Raw genomic sequence first — 23506 nt, 5'->3', positions numbered from 1 at the left:
GTACTAAATATGTTGAAAAAAGTTAAAGAAAATCAATTCAGTTTATTTGTTTACTGCTTTGTACAAATTAAGAGATGTGTGTTTGCACCAAAGAAGCAATTTCTTCAGTGACATATTTGTTATCAATACCTCTAAAGAAAATGGCAAGTTGAGTCATATCTGCAGCATCAGCATTTTGTCTATTCAAATGAACAACTTTACTCTCCTGTAAAGGAAACACTTGATCACAGCCTGAACCTCTGATTAACCATCTGGGGCAAGCAAAGAGTCAGCTGCAGGAGCACAGGTGGAGGTAATTAAGCTGTGCTCCCAAAAGGGGTGGAGCTTGGTTCCACCTCTCCTAAGATCCCATTTAAGAGCTGACCACCACTAAGGCAGCATCTCTTTTTGGAGATTGCTTCCTTGTGGCAAGCCTCAACCTTGACTGAAAGCCTCAGCACTGGTGAGTCTTTTCTTAGGTGCTCTCTGGCTATTTACTCTGTAATTACAACTATACGCTCTCCTGATTTATTTTGATAGATTTTCCCAATTCTCTCATTCTCTTGTGAGTAGAAACTATTAGAAATTTTTACTTATTTTTTAAGTCAGGAAGCATTATACCTGTCATGCTTTCCATATGTTGCTTAATGAATTCATTTTCAGCAGGAAGCTTTGGGTGTTGGGTGGATTGGTTGGTTTGTTTGTTTTGTAATCAACAGAACTATAACTTCATAACTAGCTTTAATAATAGAGTTGGTTTGAATTATAACTTTTTTTTTTTTTTTAAAAAAAAGGATTTTGTTTTAACAAAATTGATAGGTAATACTCCCTTTCCTTATCCTTGGAAAGCATAAGACAATATTTATGACATCAGCTTAAAAAGGGTGAGCTGAGGAAGGGACTTTAGATAAAAGTAAGAAGGGAAAAATATGCAGTCTAAGTTGGAAGTGTGTATTAAAGACACTGCTCTAATATGTTCTGCCAACAAAATATCTATTCCAGACAGGGAAGCAGTTTAGAGGAAGAGGAAGTAAAGCAAAATCTTAAAGATTTAGGAACAGGTGTTAAATACTTGTTCATATTCCAAAACAAACCTTTTGGAGCAACCATAGTAGGTAGTCATCATTCTACAGATTCTGTTGTTTAGCATATGTATGCATAGTAAGTCCTGTGTATTCTAGCCAACTTTTCTTTACCATAATTGTGCATCAAGGAACTAAAAGCCACCTCTGATGTGGATGTGGTATGCTCTTTTCCTCTGGTGTTTATAATACTGTTCGTAATACAGGTGCAATTTCCAGAATACCAACTTACTGCAAAATGGAAACAAGGTGTTTTTTTATCTGCATATGCTTGTACCTCTTATAAAGTATCTTTTGTTATGTTCCCTCTTGCCTGTATGATTAATGCTTTCTACTAGTGAACTCTCAAGATTACAGTAGTTTCCACAAGGCTCTTAAAATAGAATATTTCTTTCACTATATAAAAGGAGAACAGAACTAATGCAGGGTGCTGTTGGAGATCTTCTCACAGAAAGATATTGCTGTTTAGTTGCAAAATTATTGTTTTCTTCTCAAATGTATTGTTTTCCTGCATCCTGAAATATAAATGTTTTATATACTGATATATAAATGCTATGTAAATGCTATCTTATTCCAGTTCTATTCATAAAATGAGAATTCATACTGAAAGAAAAATAAAATTTTAAAGCCAACTTTATTTGAACAGTGGTGATGATGATGCAGCCTTATAGGTAGTTTTTTCCTTTCCCCATTGTATTCTTGTAGGACAAACTGTCTTTATCCAATAAGCTTAAGCTCACAGAGTTTTTAAATCAAAATAGTGAACTGGGTGCCTGAATCATATAAACGTACACCTGGTAGAGGGCTCATAAAACTTAACTGATCCCATAACCTGTCTACCTTGTTCTTAAAATATTAAAAATAGAGAAGTAGATTTTTCACCCCCTTTGGCTTGCCTCATTTAATTTCCTTCCCTGTTAAACAGTCAGAACAGTTTTCTGAAATGGGACTGTATGCTTTAGGAGAACATCTGTCTAGTTTCCTTCATTGACTTCAAAAAAGAAATTTTCAAGAGGTTTCCATCTTGAACTTTGGAGGGGAGAAGACTGTCCTTTATTTAGGTGAGACATCATTTGAATCACACAAAGGAACATAGCTTCTTAGTACTCATGAGAATGCAAAAACAACGGGCAGTTTGCTTTGAAAGCAAAAACACTTTAACCAACAAAGTTCTCACCAAACATACCCATGACAACAGTAGGATGATTTTACTTTCATGTTTATTTATCATAGGCCAAATGATGCAGTCTGTAGTTGCTGCAATATTGTACATTATAACAACAAAAAGAAACACATGAAAATATAAAGAACAGTGATTTCCAAGGGCAAAATCTCACACAGAGGCCTTTAGAATGAGGGTGACCTTTCTAACAGGATTAATTGAAAAGGGAAGAACGTCTTCTTTGTTTCATGTAGGATTATCAATTTATATCCATTTTGTATCCATCTAGGAAGGAGGGTTTTTTAACAAGTTTTGTTATATAGTACTTTTATTTATAGCGCTTATATTTATACAATGCCATGAATTATACTCTTGCAATTATACTCTTGATCGGGAGATGTTTGTTTCCTGTTCATTAAGAAAATAAAGATAACAGGGGTGGCAAATTGCATTAGGAGGTAAAGACTTACTCTTTTCCATTAATTTTGGTGATGTACTAGACTCTCACTCATATAAAGTACAATACTGCTCTCAAAGGAGTAAGTAATGGGTTACCTGTTGAAAGTTGCTACAAAATTTGGACATGGCATAAAATCAAAGCCCTGCATGTATTTCTTCCACATTGTTTATCTAGTTAATTAAGCCATTATTCAAAGTGATTAAATTATTTAGCCTAAAACAGTTGAAATATTCAGTGTCTTTAATTTTTTCCACTAAACTAAATGTGAGAAGTGGGTGGTAGTAAGATACTGTAGTTGACAGTCATTTTTGTTAACAGGAAAAAATATAACTGAAACATATGATAAAATTAGTCACAGTTACCTGAATGAATTTAAAATAGAATGTGTAGAGATGCCTGTGGTTGCTGTAAAAATCTAGTTACTAAGATAATGTGAGCTATTTGACAAAGTGAGCAGTGATGCACTTGTTATTGTTGTTATACCCACATTAACATGTCTTAAACATTTGACTGTTTTTGTTGAGGAATAGACTTTTTAAAAGACATCTGGTCCACTGACCTCTGGCTGTATATACAATTTCTTTCCATAATGATTCAAAATAAAAATCACAGAATCTCAGTGGTTGGAAGGGACCTCTGGAGATCATTTAGTTCAATGCCTTGCTAAAGCAGGTTCCCTACAGTATGTTGACCAGGAAAACATCCAGATGGGTCTTCAATATCTTCATAGAATAAGAGTCCACAACCTGTCTGGGCATCTTGTCCCACTGCTCTTTCACTGTCAAAGTAAAGAATGTTTTTCTTGTGTTTATATGGAACTTCTTGAGTTCCAGTTTCTATTTGTTGCTCCTTTTTCTGTTGTTGCTGCCACTGAAGAGTCTGCCCTTGTTGAATTGAAATCTATCAGGGAGCTTCTCTTCTCCAGACTGAAGAGCTCCAGGTCCTTCCTGAAAAGGGAGTTTTCTGCCTTTTTTTTTTTTTTTTTTTTTTTTTTAACAAACAAACAACAACAAAACCTGAATCCATGAGCATGGACTTAAAGTTTGCCTGATACTTGTAGTATTCAGAATTTATTTTCTTTCACTATTTTTGGAAGGCAAGACTCTATACAATATCTTTAAACTAGAATCTCTCTAATGTCTTCCTCTGCTCTGTCAGCAGGTGTTTCATTCTAAAAATCTGTAGTTGCTTCCATTCTACTTTCTTTCAGTTAGGTTCCACAGGTAAAAGCTAGTGATATTTCTTCTTCTGGTTAATTCTATGTTCATATTGGATCATTTGTTTAATTAGGAGCAGATTCAAGTGTCTAAAATCTCCACCATGCTAGTCTCTTGGTTCTTTTAACGTGTCATATTTTGGGACAGTGTTTCAACTAGGAAATTTTACACAGGATTCAGAGATAATGCCATGTATTTTTCAGGATCCTGTGAACCCGAGCCTGTTTAATTATCTTGGAATCTGAATTGCAGTGTAGGCATTTCAGGACCTACAGGTGGGCAGGTAAGGGATTGGCATAGTGCAGCAGAACAGCATTGGGGAACAGAAGTGATATTTCAGGAAAGATTGGGTGCTGAAGGGTTTTAAGAGGCTGTGGACAGAAAATGTACACTTCAGTGAGACTTTTGAGGCATGTGAGCATCTTCTCCTTGCTCTTCTAGTTTGTTTACCTCCTTTCTCTCCACCTCTATTTGATGTTTTAAACTTTTGTTCTGTATCTTCTCTTTACCTACAAATGATTACTCCTCCATTGGTCCTACCCTCACACACCCCCTGTTCCAGAGGTCACACCAGCAAAGAGTTTTCCTGATTACCTGCTGGGGTTGCCAGCCAACCCTATTGAAGTTTCCTTCAGCTGCAGGTGTGTCAGATGAAATGGCAGCAGCTGCTGGGGGAGACAGTAACATAAATGAAGAGCAGTGTGGTTGCTTTTGTTGTGTCCTAATATTTGGATTGTGTTGTATGTATGTAAGACTGTGATAATGGTTTCCCTTGAAGTGTGTCTGGCAGATGTGATCTTGCTATGAGATGGGATCAAGATGGAGAACAAATTTGTTATGGAGGTGTGCTAATCCCACAAAAAATATAATAAAGAAAATGTGCATTTGTTGTGGGTGAGTTTTATTAATGAGAGCAGCTGAACCTAACAGCTGAAGTAATATAAACTCCAGGTATAAAGCTATTATTTGGAGGTAGACTTTTTTCCATATGCAGAGTAGGTACATTTGAATGTTTTGCTGATTTAAAAATAAATTTGTGTGCAAGCCTGTAAAAATTCAAAAATATTCTCAAATCTTTATTAACTAGCTGTTATTCAGATTTCACAAAAACAAGTCATGGAGACTTTAATTAGAAATGCTGCAAGGATAATGGGGATGGGATGAGAGAAGTTAGAAGAAAACCTGAATAGACAAGTTGCAGCTTGCTGTCGCTTGCATAATTGAAGAAGAGGAGGAAAGCATAATCTTGCAAAAAGTGTGCAAAACCTGTTTTCTCTTTTTTGGATTTGTATTTAAGTACTTTCCATTCTTTAGGGTTGGATGTTGGGGTATGATATGGGGAAGTAGGACTGTGCCACTTTATGGCTGTGGGTCATGTCCAGTTTAACATACAGGGATTCAGAGTTACTGATTTGAGTTCCTTATTGAGTTCTGCAAGGATATGGTTTTCAAGAATTGGTGTTTCTGATGTATTCTCTTTTTATTTTGTTTTAAAAGACATCTGTTTCTAGGCTTCTCTGGCTGTAGGGCAGGACTCCATGTTGAAGGGGAAATCTTTACTGGCTGCTACCTTTTGCTTTTGTCTTATTGCAGTGCTCCTGGAGGGCAGACTTTGTAAGGATTTCTGTGGATGCCTGCACCCTTTTATCATGTTTACTGGCTTCCTTGGGGTTTCCTCATGTGTTGTGAGCTATCTGAATCTTTTAGCCCTTACTGTGCTACTATAGTCATCCTTGGGCAGTTGAATAACTCTTTATGGGCTGTCAAAGAGACAAGAACTTCTTGAAGTGGACTTCTGGTGCTACTTGAGGCTGTTGAATATGGGGTAGTGGATAATGCTTATTTTTTTGTTAATAACCATGTCCTGGTGAATTTACGAATTACATTGAATGGAGTTGGAGCTTCAGAGAATAAAATCTTTTTTTTAAAAAAAAAAAAACAAAAAACTCATCATGTGCAGCAGAAATGCAAAGTCACAGCTTGAAACAATGATTGAGCACCTGGTAGGAAGGCAGGGCCAACCCAAGGGAACTCAGATGCATGCAATAAGCTGGAGTGATCAGAAGGGGTGAAGCCAGGATCCACATCTTCCTAGATCTTTAAATGGGCTTGCACTGGGGACAAGAGTATTTTATTGAAGATTCCTGACTACCTGAGGCCTTCCAAGTGAAAACTTATTTTTTTTTCTCCTTTATTTATGTATCTACAACTGTTGCATTTGAGCATATCCTCACTTGCTGCAGCTTAGGACTTTGCTACTCTGCTTTCACTGCTGCACTGTCCATGGCATTACAGCATTACATTGTATGACACTGATAGTTGTCAACACCTCTAGAAGACTGTTCTGAGACTGTCATCTGCAGAGATGTTCAGGAGAGCTCTTTTGTGAGAGGGGCTGGTGCGGAAGGATTACTGTTTTGGCTGTGTATGTGGAGTTCTGTAATTCCTCCCTGCTTCTATGAAACTGCAATGGTAATTCTGGTAAACTCTGACAATACAGTTTGTTTACCCAGTAATTGGGGATTAAGACTTAGTTTGTGGTGTTGAGGCACTATTTTTTGATGCATAATGTTGTTAATGCTGTCCCTGGGTGGAAAACAGCATATGCTGTTTTATTCACTCTTTTTTATAAATCTAAGTTAAGACCTGCTTTCTGTACCATGCAAAGTAGCACAAGTGTTATCCTACCCATCTACACTGACATCTACAGAATCCAGCAGTGTAAAACCAAAGGCAATTAATAGGTTCTTTCCACTGCTGACACAAGCTTCCATGTTCTTACAGTCTGTCTTTAAATGTTGCCTTTAGTGAATGTTGCTTGTGTGCAGAGAAAAGACAGGTCTTCTAAACACAGCTATGTTTTTCCAGATCCCTCCTCTAGTTAAGGTAGTAAAAGCACTTGAGTAACTACAGTATTTGGCAATTGGTTTTTATTTTCATTCTATTCACATAATTGTAAGTAAAGAGGAGGAAAAATAGGTGGTTAGCAATGTCAGAATTTAGAAAATAATGTGACAATAATTTGGAGCTATATAGAGAGATATAAGGCTATGGAACATTTAGATCATCTTGTTTATTCGGTGCTTTTCAGGATCTATGAGCAATGAGTGTTAAGATAAACAAGGATGAAAATATTACCGTGTCCTGTGCCTGGAAAGTAGTAATCAATGTACTTAATGGCAAAGGGCTGTTAAGCAAACTAACAACTGTTGTTTAATACGAAGTGCAATTTATTTAGAGATGTGTGCTGTGCTTCCCCCTTGTTCTATGTTAACATGAAAAGCACTTATTTGATACACAATGATGCCATTATTTTAACAAGTGTTGCTATTTGATGTGAAGTCAAAATATATTTTTATAAAAGGGTACTTTCAACATATTTATATAATCCTTGGGCAATCACAGGGGGAACTACTAAAGCTGCACTATGCCACCCTTCACCATGCTTAATTGCAAACTTCCTTTATTAACTCCTGTGACCAGAGTGTGCTGAATGAAGGATGAAACAAATTAAGTATTTATTGAGAATTCTTGAAACAGAATTCTTGCTTGTCTTCTTACAGGCTTCCTTTAAAAAAAATAAGGACTGGAAAGAGCCAGCCTGCTGGAGGCTACTGGATATGCTGAAGAGGTGGAAAGAAAAGGATAACTAAGTTGTATCTGGAAATTACTATCCTTTAATAACTCATTTATGCTTACATAAGTGTGTTAGAACCAAACTCAAAATTCTCCCTGAGCAGAATCCTCAAACTAAGATGAAATTTTTTTTATGGTGATAATGTGTATTTTTGTTTCAGCAGTCACTTCTGTATCACATAGTTGCTGAGTAAAACCTGATGTTATGTCTAGAGTCTGTTGAAGTATTGGCAATGGCCTATGGAACTAGTCAAAATTCTGTTTCTGTCACTTCTGAATGTAAGATTCCAAAGGAATTAGAGCAATTGTCTATACAGTCTGATACTAAACTCTATAATGAGGTCATGAAACAGGGGGGAAAGAAAAGTGATGATGTTTTCCCTGGGAGAGATGGTGCATATAGCAGTACACTGTTATTGACTGTAACTTCAATGGGAGTAACGTTTACCAAACTGGAAAGGACAGCCACACTCCCCAAACTGATATTGATGTTTTAAGTAAAACTTCTTGGTGTCCATTTCCACTTGCCTCCCTTATTCCTGAGATCTGACAACTAGATGAGTCATTCCCCTGGCCCTAGACCACCATTATTGTTACAAAAGCCATGGATACTCTCCAGGAGTGGGAAAACTTATGTGCATGCAACCTTAATAAATTCTTTTAATTCTATTTGTTCTTAATGGTTTTTGAATATTACATGTCTGTGTGGAAATGACTTGCCTTCCAAAGAAAACTTCAAACTCCCCAGAAAAACAAAAATACTCCATAAACTGCTTGTCATCAGCTAAAACATTTTACTAGTCATCTATGCTGTGATAAGTTGTTTTGTTTCTTATTCCCTTATTCTTCAGTGTGGGCATTTCCAACAGCAATAAAATCCCACACTTCATAGAGGTTGTAAACTTGTTAAGTATGGAAATGTTGGGGCAGTCTGGATGAGAAGAGCAGTATATCTGTTGTGGATACCCCCTATGGCACTTAATTAAAACTCCCAGCAGTCAACATCTGCATGAAAACATTTCATTTTTGATGTGGACTGGAAATTTTAACTTACTGATTGATTTTTATTTTTTTTTCCTTCCCTTTGTACCACTTTATTCTCTAATGTATGTGTAAACAGGCCCCATGAATTCCATTAAAAATGTTCAAATTTCCTTTAAAAGTAATACCACTGTAGTATTCTCACCATGCCCACCATAAAGTGTCAGAATTGTAATGCTGATCATTTATGTATGCATGGATGCTTTAACATCTTAAGGGCAAGTAGCATATGCCTTTACATGTCATTGAAATGGTAGCATGTAGTAGAACTGGCAATTGCCAAGTTAAGGTAATACTGTGTGATGGTGATTCAATTGCTACTTTAAAGGTATTATGCAGACAAAAACAAGATTCACAGGCAGAGTAATTAATAGTATTTGTGTTACACTCCAAGCTGCTGCTTTAAAGTACTGTTTACAAGTTGTGGCTGTTCCTCCTGTTCTCAATTGGTATCCCTCTGCTCTTAAAAGTTCTTATTATCGACATGGGAGTGAGTATGATTGCAGTCTTTTTCCTGTAGTTTTCTATAATCATGTTTAAGCTTGATGGAAATTCTTATTATTGGAAATTGGATAAATTAATGTTCTAAAGTCTGGAATAGATAATTGTATTTGCTGGAATTGAAAGAAAATATTAATTTAAGCAGAAGTAATTGTTTTGAGGTATCTCCTTTTTGGATCTTGGGTGACACAGACTGATATTTGAGGCCCCAGAACCTAGTTTTCATATTTGTTGCTTTAAATCACTCTCCTATGATGTAGAGAGATAAAGGTCACTTAAAGAGCAGAATGCAAAAACCTTAAAGAGTTGGCATGGTTTAATTTAAGCTGTGGTTTAATAAATAGTTTGGTTGGCATTGGGCTCCTTTGAGTAAGAGAAAAAATATGGGTAATCTATCTGCTTACTACTAAGTAGATCTACTTACACAGAAATGAGTATGGATGAAAGCATTTTTAATCAGTAAAATCATAAACAGTGTACAAAAAATACAGAAGATCCTTTGCAGTTGCTACAAGTGGTTAAGTAAAGGACAAAGAAACAAGTTAAATTGAATGGCCCTGATGTTACATATGTAAAACCTGAGAAAAGCACAAGTATTCATTGGGGATCTGCTGCCTAGTGCTAGGAATAATCAGTGTGTTTGAAAAATGTTCTAGCTTACACACTTATTGCTTTTGTCTATTATTTTTTGCTGACAAACTCACAACTTTGATTTCAGTAAGTGACCAAAATACCGATGCTAAAAATGTATGATAAAAGATTAATCAGGGCTGATCTTCTATTTCCCTCCTCGCGTGAATACCTTTTATAATGGTTATCCAGATTCTTATGCAGTCAAACTTTGTTTTAGTGAATATGTTCTCCTGCATACATATGTGTGTGTATATATATGGAAGTGAAGTTAGGCTTAAGGACAAAAAGATGCTATTTCATGTATGTATTTGCTGAAATATGTTTCTGTTTACTGTGGGAGAAAATGTCATAGTCCTCATGTAACTGGATTGCACTTTTGTACAACTAAAGGTTTATTGTCAAAGTGTCATTTGTGGTTCTGTAATGGAACCATGTGAACTTTGGAATTAATTCAAAAAGGTATCACTTTAATTGTAACCATGCCTTCAGTTTAACAAAACTCTTAAAATATTTAGAAAGATTTAACTGTAATAAATTTTATCCCAAGGAAATCAAAAAGTGCTTTTTATGGAACAGTTTCCTTTATAGCTTTAAAGTTAACTTGCATAGTTTAAAAGTAGACAAATGTTCTTGTGTCCAAAACTGAAGGTACTAGAGGAAGTGCAGTTTGTCTGTTATTGTTTGCTGCTTGTTTAAATAAGTAGCTGCCTCTATTCTCTTGTGCTTTACATTATCCTTTTTTTTTTTTATGCGTTATTTAGTATCTAATTTTTATTGGCCTTTTACTGATTACAAAAGGTAAGAATGTAAACCTTTCAGTGCATGGTAACTTAAAAATAATCTAGGCTAAAGGAACGGAGTTATCGGTGAATCATAGAATCCTAAGTGTTGGAAGGGACCTTTAAAGGCTACATAGTCCAATTCCCCTGCTGTGAAGAGGGACATTCAATGCTAGATCAGCTACCTAGGGCCTGATCCAGCCTGGCCTTGAATGTCTCCACAGACAGGACATCAACCACATCTCTGGGCATCTTGTTCCAGTGCGTCACCACACTCATTATAAAAGACTTCTCCTTATATTTAACCTAAATCTGCCCTCTTTAATCTTGAAACTTGAAGCTTGAATCCTTAGGAAACAAATAGTGTATGTCACCTAAATTGAAGAATCTCCCATTTCTTCTTACTGTCAACAGATTCAAAAGTTTTCTCTTTATGGAAAGTAGTCAAATATGTGAATGCCATGTGTGGCTGAAAAGCAATAAAATCATGAGTTGTGGGAAGGCAGTAGAGGACAGTGTGCCTTATAGATGTGTGAAGGGAGGCATAGTACCTTTCTTCTACTGCTTCCCAGGCATCTGCTTGTGGCCACAGTTGGCGACAAAGTACTGGGTTAGATGGACCTCTGATTTAACCGGTGACAATTTACATGCTTTTAGGGATGCCAAAGTTTAAGTTTGGATCTGGATCTTTGGTAACAGTTCTACCTTGCTTAGACTGAATGTCACTCAATTTCTTGCAAGTGAAGTCAAGCGTAAGCTAAATGTTAAGCAAGGGTAACTATCCTACTAGAAGAGCTTAAGCTGGCCTGGATGTACTTACACAGGGTTTCAGGGAAATCCTTCAAGACTTCTGAGGAATGGAGCAAGGAAGACACTGCTCTCATGTCTGCATTTAAATACATTGTTTGATTTTTTTTCTATAGAGTCACTCCAATTTTCTGCAAAGGTTGGTGTTTGCACATGCAAAAGTTAGGTTTTCTCGTATCTGTGTCTCATCTCATAGCAGAAAACTCTTGACCTGGTTTCAAGGAAAATCTATCTGCTTATGTTAGAAGGTCTTTGTGCCTAGACTTAATGTAAAATATTAACTGCAAATGTCTTGGATTGTGGATAAGATCTGGGAAGTTTGGGTGTATTACAGAGTTCTCTGTTGTATTATACTTGGGTTTTAACTGTATTTCATGATTATACTGTAGGTGAGAACAAAGGATATTTAATTTGGATGTTAAAATACATCAATGGTCAAGGAGACTACTCCTTAGAAATTAATGAAATACCTTCCATTTTGGGTTTTCTAAAATTATCCAATGCTTCTGTCACAACATCTCTAAACAACGAAAGCAGCAGATCAAGAGGAAACATGTTTCAATTCTCATCAGCTAACAGGAGAAATAATTTAGCTTTTGCATCAAATCAACCTGAGTAATTGATAGCTGTAGTAAAGTCTGTAGTTTATTGTTGCTGACTTGTCACATGAGTTTTTCAGAGGAGCAAAAGCAGTGCACTCTTTACCTGCTAAGAACATATTATACGTTCAGTGGAAAAGTGCCTTTCAGTTAAATGTGGTGCTTAATTGATTTCTGGATTGGAATTTATTTAAGAAAAGTTTTAAGAACTCCATATGCTTTGAACAGAATGTTCATTTACTTTTCTGGACTTCATACCTATCTAATCACTGAAGCTCAGTATCTGAACAGTGTGCAATGTGTACATACAGCTTTAGTTAACAAACTCCAGCCTGCTTCTGCCCAGAAACAGAAACTTTTTCTGAAACTTTGCCCCACAGTTTATATTAATTCATTGCGTATCTAAGTGAATTTTAAGGGAATGAATTGCTGTTGATTATATTATTCATCTGTTGCCTTTTTTTATTCCTTCAGAGGATGTGGATGGAAAGCTCCAGAAAACTCTGATCTAAAGCAGCAGTGCTCCTGCAGCATTGCTGCATGCTCTTACTAAATTGCCAGTGCTGTGATAACTTGAGGGGCAAGGAAAAAGAGGGATTGGCTTTCATCTTGGGATAAGGAAGTTACTGCAGAACTGTTTTCTTTCTCTTTATGCTGTGATCAGTACTCCTGTGTACAGTCATTTTCCTTTAAACCTTATTTCCCCAGAAAATCTTGCTTATTTTTTTCCCTGTATTGCTCTACCTTTTCTACTTCAAGTTATTTCCAAGAATACACTTCTTCCCTTCTACTGAGGATACAGCTGATATGCTGCAGTCATTATTTTTATTACACATTGTTTTTTCACCACTCTGTTCTTTCCATTTCACAACAAACAAAAGCCATATCAATGATCAGAAGGTTGGAACACCTCTCCTGTGAGGAAATGTTGAGGGAACTGGGTTTGTTTAGCTTAGAGAAGAGAAGGCTCGGGGGACACCTCATTGCAGTCTACCAGTACTTGAAGGGAGTGGTTAAACAGGAGGAGGAATGCCTGTTTATGAGGGTGGATAGTGATAGCACAAGGGGGATTAGTTTTAAACTAAGATGGGGATGTTATGTTAGAGATTAGAAGAAAGTTTTTTCACACGGAGGGTGGTAGTACACTGGAACAAGTTGCCCAGGGAGGTTGCAAATGACCCATCCCTGGGGGCATTTAAGGCCAGGCTGGATGTGGCTCTGGGCAGCCTAGTCTAGTGGTTGGTAGCCCCACATATGGTGGTGGGGGGTTGAAACTACATGATCATTATGGTCCTTTTCAACACAGGCCGCTCTATGATTCTGTGATATGATTCCATATCCTTTCTGTTAAGGCCTAACTATCCTTGTTCCTAGCATTGAGAGCTTGGCTCTTAGCATCAGTATTTGACTGCTCCTTGGCCCTAGGTTGTCAGTGCAAGGAGAAAATATTTGAGTGGTATATTCATAAACTAAGAAGAATAAAATAGAAATCTTTTCCTTACACCAGATATTAGAGGGGTTTAAATAAATTGCTATGTGCCATTCTAAAATAAATTATAATTAGAAAAGCACTAATAGAAATGACTTATCTGTCGTGTTCTTAAAAAAAAAAAAAATCTAGGCTTTTTCAAAGGACTTTTCTACTTTTACCATCTAAATGTTAGTCAAGCTATTTAATTATTAATCACTGAAGGCTAGAAACATGTATTAATTATACATCTCCTAGACCACAGAAGAAAAGCTATTTAGCAGGCTAAAAAATGAGTTAGTATGCTTAAAACTTAACATTTAATAATATCACCAAGAATATTTATTTTAAATGTTTTCATGTTCCAGTCCTGTCTAATTAATTTCTAAGTGCTAGTGCACTAGTTATGTTCTTTTTCTTTGTAATCAATGCAGCTGGAGCAGTTTTTTTTTTTTTTTTTTTTTTTTTTTTTTTTTTTTTTTTTTTTTTGCTTAGTTGCCCTTGGTTGGAGCTTCAGCAAACTACACAAAGAAGTGAACAGGATGCTGGGTGAGGGCTCTGGGATCCTGAGGCACATCAGGAGCAAGGTTCTGATATGATAATGAGGAATTGTTTCCTGTTACAGACAAACATGAACAATTGTTTATCACTATGAAATATTCAAAAGAGGGTTTGAAAGGTACAAGCGTGTTTACAAAACTTACATCCCTCAGTCCTATGTTCTCATGCATAACCAGAGAAGCAGGTAAGATGGTGTGGGATTGGCTAGCACTTGAGAATGTGCACTACAGCAAGTTTTCTAATGCCTTCTTTAATTTCAGTTCTACTTAAGAGCTAAGCTGAAGGGGAGCCCATCAAGCTGAACAATTGTTATCTGTACAAAATATTGGTTCTAAGCTAGCCAACATATAATCAAAATATAGTCTGAGCTAATGATGTGTATGAATAGTTTCATCTTTGATGCTTGTCTTTATCAAAATGAGCTCTTTGGGTGAAAGTATATTACAAGTGCAAAATGGTGCTTAAATGTAAGAGTTCTGCCAGGTGTTAATTGTTGCTCCACCCTCTCTGACAGTATGTAGGTGATGGGTCATTCTTTCATTGATTAGGCAGTTATGTCAAATTGTGATATCATCAAGTTGTGTAGCCCACATCAGCAATAAGATACCAGACTTGGTATCTTTCTTTCTGATATTTTTGCAAAAATTTTCTCTATCCTTCTCTAGTTCCCTGCTGTTTCTTTTCTGCTCCCCTGTGAACTTGGAAGCATTGGTACTGTCCGAGATGCTTCACATTTCACATTTGTTCAACTTCAGATGAGCCTTTTGATTTAAGTAATACACCTTCCAGATGGAGTGGATTATCCTAAGATGTCACCCATAAGAAAATTATTGGTTGGTAAGAAAAATATAAATAAAAGCTTGTGTGATAACTGTGAAATGGCAAACTCATAAATAAAATTGCAAGCACAATATTGGCCTGTTAGAATCAGAGACAACTTACCTAATTTTCTAATAAATAAACAGCTAATTTCACTTCAAGGAACTCAAGTGGGAGTTGTGTAGAGGGTGTGAAGTGTAAGAATCCCCTGTAGGTGACCTGAACTTAATGGGAGGAGCCTGAAAAGTAGACTTTACTTGTTTTAGGCCGGTATTTTGTGTGAGAACTTGGCCTGTGCCAAGCTGTTGAACTGGAGCAATGGAGGCACTGCTGCATGCCCTGCTTTTCTACCATTGAGTTGGTGATTTGGAAAAAGGGTTGGTGAGAAGCTGCTGCACATATATGTGGCTGAGTATTCGTTCACCTTCTCCTTGGCTAATATAAGCCATATACACTTGCTAAAGGTTTCTGATATCAGCTTAAATGAGCCACACTTTTACAGTGCTAGTTACTGTGCCAGGTGGGGATGTACCAGAGTTCCTTACAGTGTGTAAGGTAGTTCTGGCAGCCGTGTATGAGTTTTCAGTGTTAAGTAACTTACCAAAGATACTTACCCTGTCTCAGCAAGATCCAGGGCAAGGGTCTAAACCTGGCAAGGTAGCTTCTTCGAAGCACAATCTAATCTTTGATCTCAGTATTATATTCTGTTTATTTTTAGCCAGTCTTGGAGCTAAAGGTTTGATTATTACTATCACTTTCCTCATAATGAAATCCATTTAGATTTTAGTGTTCAGCTTTTGCTGGAAATGTCCTCTGAGGAGTAATGCATTTGGAATGTTTGTTTCCATGGAAGGAACTATCCCAAATACAATGATAATAGGCTCCTTGGGAAGGCTGTTCTGTGAGATGTGCTATGGGCTGGAAATTGTCCTTTGCCAAGCCACAAAACAAGTACAGGAACTGGTTTTGTTAGATTAGGATCCAGTGGCACAAAAAAAAGAGGACCCAGGTACTTTTACATTACTTGAGACATTGGGCAGCCCTGGACAACTTCATAAACATCTCACAAGGTGCTGACATCATGATCAGCACTGAGAGCAATTCCTCATCTTGTGAAATGCCGTCAGTGTGGCTGAATCTTTTCTGTGGAAGAGGTCACAAATTGCCTTTTTTTTTTTTTTTTTAAATAATTATTTATGTATGAATATTGTTGTGGTCAGAAGAAAACAAAGTATTGAGTGAGTATCATTTTAGGATGTGGATTTTGTGAATTTTCTGTTTGTTTCTTTGTTTCTTTTCTGATCCACTAATGCATCAGTTGTATAGAGTTGGTGTGGATTTGGGGCTAAATTGGGCTGAGATCTGGAAAGATGCTAAAAGGGTTCTTGGGAAAAGGTGCAAGCTGTTGATAGGAAGTCTGAACAGGGTGTCCTTTGTGGATCCAGCTTGGAGTTGCCAGCCTCTGAGTCAGTTCCGGATATGCTCAGGATTAGTAAGTATGTGTCAAGTATCGGTGTGCCCTCGAGGCAATAGATAGAATAGATAGCAATTCAGAGGTTTTTTCCTGCTGCTGCTCTGAGATGTCTGTGATAAGAAATATTGCCCTTCTGTATGTGCTGGTGGGGAGAGAAAATCAGAAGGGAGGAAGTTCAGCTTGAAGGTACTGCTCTTCCAGTTCATCTCTAAATCCAGTATTATTCTAATGCTTTATAATACTCTGCATGAAAAGCAAAGTTGAGCCACTGATAAGGTCTTATCTACAGGTAAACCATTCCCTTTCTTTGTAAGAAAACTGTACTTCAGACATTAGGGGCCAATAAGAAATTGCTTTTTTCCGCTTTCCAGATTTGATGGGTTTTTAGTATGAAAGTGGTGGTGATGGGGAAATTGAAGAAGAGGGAGCAAAAAAGACAGTATCTACCTAACTGCAAATACAAAATGGATTTAGATTTAATAAAGGTAGTGAGCAAAGGGATGGGACTTGAGCAACTGGAAAGCCTTGATGGTTTTGACAAGCTTTTTCTTTATTCTCTTGAGCTAAGTGTGTCACTTGACAGGCTGGCGTCAGGGTACAGTCAGATTCTGACAGGCTAATTTGAGCTTCTGGTTCCAATGAAGCATGCATACGGTACTCATTATATTTAGTGACAATCAGTGTCATTTTCTGCTTAAATGCAGGCAGCTCAATGCATTTATTTAGCTGCCTATCAGTAAATGAAGCAAGCAACCCTATGATGAAGGTGAAGAAAAAGAGTGAGTTAGGTCAGGGGGGTTTATTTGTACTCTTTATAATGCTTGGGGTCCAGCAAGAATGTGGGAAGTTGAAAATTAAGCTGATCTGAGAAAGAATGGGAGAGGCAGGAGGGTAATTGCTGTGATCTGATATCTGATGTGGCAAAGTGAGAGGACTTGCCCTTTCTTCAGTGACTGGTTACAGACTGAAAGGATTGGCAATGAAATTTTCCCTACTTACCAGAGTCTGCATCCTGGACTCTGAGTATGCACAAAACCTCTACTTGCTGCCTAATCTTAATAAAGCTGTATCCTGTCATGGAATAAACTATGCAAAGTATGTATGTGGAAATGTTTATTTAAAGGACAATCAGATACATACATGTCATGGTGCAACTCTGGTAGGGCATAGGACTGTCAGAGAAGATGCTGACTAGGATTTAGTGAAATGCTAGCTGCAGGGGGAATATGTTACTGTAAGGTGTCATTCCTACTACTGTTTTTACTGATTGAATGCAGATTTATGGCATCCTCCTCTGTCAGCAAACTTCTCAGGAGTGCAGTAACTGATGAGATGGCTGTCCCTTGTATCTGTTTGATGTCCCCAGTAGGAGACTGATAGGATACAATGACCAGGTGATGAAAGCTCCTCCTGGGCTGGAGGGCAGCTGCAGATGGACTTATTTTTTAGTTCTACAGGCAGTACTGTGGATCAGCAGATGTGAAAGATCATTTATTTAACGTATCTCAGTGGTGCAGGATGTTTGGGGTCTATTGCTACAAGAGTTTGAGGCCTTATCATGACTACCACTGAAGATGAGTGTGTTACTTTTTCCTAGTTTCCTTCTCAGGGTCAAGAAGATGAGAGAGTGAGTTTCTGGCTTTTATGTAAATATCAGCTGGGGGTGGCAACACGGAATATCTCCTTTTGTCGTAGAACTTTAATGATTTTATAGGTAGATATTTGCAGCCACATCTGGGACTAAAGCTATACCTCTCAATACAAGGGTAGGAGACATAGAAACACTATCCCACTATCCAAGTGTGAACCACCATAGAGCAATTGCTGTTCCTGTTCACACCAAGTAGTCTGGAAACAGAAGGCTTGTCCAGATGGGAAGTGTGAAATCCTTAACAAGGAGTGACTTTTGGCCATTGCTGGTAGGAAGGAGATACAAGCTATCTTTTGAGAGGGATGCTGGGGACAGTAGCCAGCTGTGCTTGATGCTATTGGAAAATAGCACCCTGAGTCATGGAGATGCTCTGAGCAGTTGAGGAATTTGAACTGTGTGCAGGCTGTCACCTTTGGACAAATAATAATTAGTATTACAATTCTGATATTAGGAAGGTAAATGATTAGAGAAAAGGTTTTTTTTTTTTTTTTTTTTTTTTTTTTTTTTTTTTTTTTCCTGGTACTAGTAATTTGCATGTGCTTTATATTGCTCAGATTTATTTGGCATCAGAAATTACTAGATAAATATCTCACAATGACATAGAGCAGAAGAAATATGACTTTTCAGTGCAGAGTTGTCTTGTTTAAGTATCTATAACTTTAGTAACTTAGAGTTAGGACCTGATTTTCTACTTGGTTACATCATATTTGGCTAATGCTGTACTCTTAGCTCTTTTGTGCTATAAATCTAGCAGAACACGGACTCAGCGACCTTTCTTCTCTCTCTTCCAACTTTTTAATTCCCTTTTGGAAAGATGGACTGCAAAATACCTGTACTATGTAGTGTCTGAATCTGTATTGCACCAAAGAAACAACACATTTGTAATGCTGTCATAAGTTCTTTCTTTTCTTTTCCTCTGATCATGAATGGAGTCTGTGTGTGAGGCAGCTTACATAGACACTGTTCTTTTTGACTATTGCTACATTTATAATGATTAATGCTACTCTGGAATACTCCTAGAAATGAGAAATGAAGATGTATAAGACCTATCTGTCTTGGGGTCCTATCAGTCCTGCAGTTAATGCAAAAGATGTATTACACATTCAGGATGACTTTACCATTTTCCAAGTCTTTTTTTTTTTTTTTTTTTTTTTAAACTGTTGTTCTTACTAGTGGTGGATTTTCTTAAATTATTTTTCCAAGAGCCATTCCCCTAAAGAGCATTAATTTCATAGAAGCTGAAGAATATTTAATTTGTATATGCAGTTGCAAATAGCATCTACTGGAATCTATCAGAATATAATTCTCTACACCTGAGGAATGTAGTAGTTTATTGTAGGCTTTAGTCAGTATTAGATTGTAAGGATTCTTCTCCAAGATGTTTCCTCATCTTGCATCAACACAGTCTTGCATTTCTCTGTAAGGTTATGTTGATTATGTGCTAATGCAATTATGCTGTCATTCAAAATGGAGATCAGCATTTTAATGCTAATGCACTGATTTTAACTTTGGAAAGAAACCCATGCTTAGCTCCATCAAAGCAAATTTGTGTGACATATGTCATGGTTTGGAATTGATCCAACTAGGTGTTGAATTGTAAACACCTTGTTTCCCCTCCAGTTTTCAGAGGCTGAGATGTAATTTATTCCAATCAGGATATACTTTGACAAGCCAGCTGAATGGGATGCAGCTGCTGTTAAAATATTTCCAACTCTCCGCTTTTCAGGTTTTCCCAGATGTCATCATCTTCAGAGCTCTCCATGCTGGTGCTGCTGGCAGCTCTGACAAGGGTAAGGAGGAAGTGGGAGTGGGATGCGCTGCAAGGGGAAGAAGCCCATTATGTTCGTTATATAGCTAGATGGACAAAAGATTTTGATTGGAAGAGCTATCTCTACTGATGAATAACTAATTCATTCAGATGCTGAATCTCATACTTATTGTGAGTTTGACAAACACTTTGAAAATTCTATATGTGGAAAGACATTTCATAATAATGACTAAGGCACTGTGAAGTAACAAGCCTTTTAAAACTGCAGATATTACCTGAGATGAAATCTGGTTTTGTTTCAGAATACAAAAACTTTGAAGACCAAAATATTTTCCGCTATTTGACAATCCTAGCAGGTAACAAGCACTGCAGTAGGCTTCATGTATGAATAGATGTGCCTGTCTCCTAAACCAGTCCTCCCAATCCAGCTTGATTTTTGCTTCATAACTTTTAAAGAAGTTTTTCACTGATTGTCCTTTTGCTCTGGTACTATTATAAAATTACCTTCACTTTGATAATATCAGTTCATTTTGGGTAACCAGATTGGAAAACATGCATAGGTTCAGTTGATTAACGTTTGTTCTCTTCTGGAAATTTTCTTGGTCTCTTGTAGAAACAAGTTCTAAGACAGGATCCATATTTTAGTATGTTGGTCCATGGCATCAGTGGCAAATATTGATGGCTGAACCTTCCTGCTAATATTCTATTACGTTCTGTTGCTGTGTGACAGATGGCAGCAGAAGGGCATCTGATGTGGAAGTGTGTAAGAAGCAAAGATGTGCTACTGAATTATTTCATGTGGGGAAAAATCAACCCCTATTGTCCTCCATTGATACTTGCTGAGCATTTATGGAGACTAGACAGTAGATATGAGCACAGTGTGACATTTCAGGTGGTGGTATATTTCAGCAGTGGTGGCAGTGATGTGAAAGACAAGCCACAATCTGGACAGCCATACACAACTGCCACACCACAAAATAAAGAGCATCTCAATGGGTTCAACTGTGCTAATCGTAATATTGCAAGGGAACATGCCTGGAACTGAATATTAACTTCAGTGTGCTGGTAACTATAATGGCAATGTTGTAATACTGCAGAGTTTGTACGAGGTGGGTCCTACAAATGCTCACATGAGAACGGAAAGAATACTACATGCAAATTTAACAGGTTTTACTGAACAAAAATGACTGATCATCATTACTGATGAGAACATGTGATATCACAACTACAAGCTGGAGCCAAAATGGCAGTTCATAGAGAGATGAGATGTATATTCCCCACTGAAGAAAAATGTTCAAGATGAAGCCCCCAGTAAGTGAAGTGAGATGCACTATCTTCTGCCACAAACTATCTAGATTTCTTCCTGCATTGTGCCCAATGAAGTTTTCAGCCTCGTAGAATTGGAACTGAAGTCATTATCTTGTTTATCTTGTTTCAATACGATTGTACTTTTGAATCTGTGGAACAAAATATGAATATTTTTGGTGGACTTTAATATTTTTTCCCTTGCAATTACCGTAATGGAAGCTATTTTTATGGAAAATCAGAATGTTTTGGAATTTACGTAGAAAAAGACAATGTGCACTCCTGTATAGGAATGTAACTATGAATTATTTGAAGCGGGGAAGAAAAACTTTTCTTCACAATCTCTGGTTTAAACTGCAGGTTAAATTATGTGTTTGGAATTGTCATGTGCTTCAGCACATCCATGTTGTTCTAATAGTCATAGGGCATTTTAGAAAAAGGCCAGTAAATATGAACAACCCAGGATTCGATGACATTTCTGCTCTAGATACATCACGTGAATAATATTCTTAAGGAGCTGTCTCGGAGTTAGTAGTATACTCCACTGGTCTCCTCAAGGGCTTGCGGCAAGTGGTCACCTTTTCAGTGCTTTCAGCTGAATTAATTAGGTCAGAGTAGACTACTGGCTTCTTCTTGACCCCTTGTACAGGGAGATGCAAATGTGGAGTGCTCCTTTACTTTCCCTTTTCCCCTTTCTGTATTAAGTTCCACTAGAGATTTTGGATCTAAAGAGCAGTTTGTAATGTTCCTGCTGACATAAACTTTACTTCTGAGTGAGATACATAATCTGCTACCATCCAAAGGTGCTTCATGCTCTGAAATACCTTTTGGTGTGAAAAGGACGTACTTAAAGCAAAACACACTTCCATTTCTTATGTGATAACTTCAAGTGTTACACTGCTAGAATCTGTTTAAGTGTGGGGGGGGAAATGGAAAAAATTGTACTGAGAAGTGACTGCTATTGTAAGATTAAAATTGCAGAACAGCATGAAGTCAGTTTTCCTTTAATAATTTGTAGTCAGAATCTTGATTTTTTTATTTTATTTTTTAAAAATATTTTCTGAATGACCTGCATCATTCTTTTTCTTCCCCTTTGTATAATGGCTAAGCTACTTCACTAGATCTATAATTCACTTTTGTATTATAACTGTATTATAATCAGAATTTGAGTTTAAGTTCTTTTTTTCTTCTGACATGAAAACTTATTTTTGGTCAACTGTTCCTGTCTGATAGGAATTTTTCCTATCAGATTTTTTCCAATGTCTTCTTAGATTTTAAACTATCTTTGCTTTTTTGGAAAATAGTCTGAAAGTAATATGCTGATTCTTTTTTCTAAATTAAATATATATATATATATATATATATATATATTTTAATGTGTGTATGACCGGCAAATGAACAATTCCATACAAACTCACTGACCTGTTTCTCCTGTTGCATTCCACACTGCAGTGTCCAGCATGCCTCATTCATCGATATAATCTCTGTTGAAATGAGTGGTGACAATATAGATATCAACAGCTGTTAATCAGTGAAGCTCAGCTTTCCTCATTTATAGCAGAAATCTACCTAAGGTTGATATTAAAGAGAGCTACTGTTATGTATGCAGATGTTGCATTTTTGTCCATGAGTGAACACAAACTGTAAAACAGGATATCTGCTTTCTTTTAGGCTCTCCTTTCTCAGGGTTTTATGCCCACCCAATATAAGTATATTGTGTTTTGAATATAAGAAAAAGTTGTTTTTTTAATCTTTTTTTTTTTTTTTTTTTTTTTTTTTTTTTTTTTTTTTTGTGTGTGTGTATCTTTTAGATGTCAGTTACCACAAGCAGAGCTTCTACTGAAGCTTTGTCATACCAGTGGGGTAAAGAAATTGAGCTGGAATGTAGTTTGCACCTGTTCAAAGGACACAAAAATGTTAGGATTGAGTAGGGAGAGAGAGTACAGCTTGGTATTCTGAGAAAAATGTGAGGATCTGATATTTATTTCTAGGCCAGGTTTTGCATTGTATTTCCTGGAACTATTATCTGAGAAAATACACTTGGTTCCAAGAAAACATCTAAATATGTACTGAAGCAGGCCTGTGTTCTTAGAACTTCTCCTTATGTTGCTTTGGGGCTGGGATTGATCAGATCGTGTTAACACTTTTTTTTATTACACTGCATGTATCTCGATGGAATTTAATGATGCTGGGTGGAGCAAGGCTAGCAAGATGGGGGAATGCCTCTGGTAAATGATGTGTAAGCCACCATTTTATGACTCATAGTGAGTTTGTCACAATACACAATGACATAAATAGACATAAAAGAGTAGTTTGTTGATCCACAAATTGCAGATTTTTTTTTTTTATTTTTTATTTTTTTTTAAAGAGAGGATTTAATGATTTTTGTGTGGTTTCACTGAATCTTATCACTTGCTACTTTACTATGTGTGATCTATGGGGTTGTTAGCATGGTATGAGCAGCACATGCATTGTAGTCAAAATGAATCTATTTTTATAGAGCAAATAAGTATGCTGCTGAAATGCAAGTAGAAAATAATGAACACTAATGCAACATAATAAGT

At 36.9% G+C, this 23506-nt stretch overlaps 1 long non-coding RNA gene across 1 annotated transcript; it reads left to right on the top strand.

Moving 5' to 3' along the window:
- The first annotated feature begins 359 nt into the window (after window positions 1-359).
- On the top strand, window positions 360-20318 carry LOC140250658 (uncharacterized). The gene is made up of 3 exons (XR_011903230.1): window positions 360-442; window positions 19596-19659; window positions 20251-20318. It is a non-coding gene; the product is annotated as an uncharacterized lncRNA (long non-coding RNA).
- The last annotated feature ends 3188 nt before the right edge of the window (window positions 20319-23506 follow it).

Source organism: Excalfactoria chinensis, chromosome 3 (genome assembly GCF_039878825.1).
Source record: "Excalfactoria chinensis isolate bCotChi1 chromosome 3, bCotChi1.hap2, whole genome shotgun sequence".
Classification (NCBI taxonomy): domain Eukaryota; kingdom Metazoa; phylum Chordata; class Aves; order Galliformes; family Phasianidae; genus Excalfactoria; species Excalfactoria chinensis.
The sequence above is the reverse complement of the archived record's forward strand: the minus strand, read 5'-3'. Positions and strand labels throughout refer to the sequence as shown.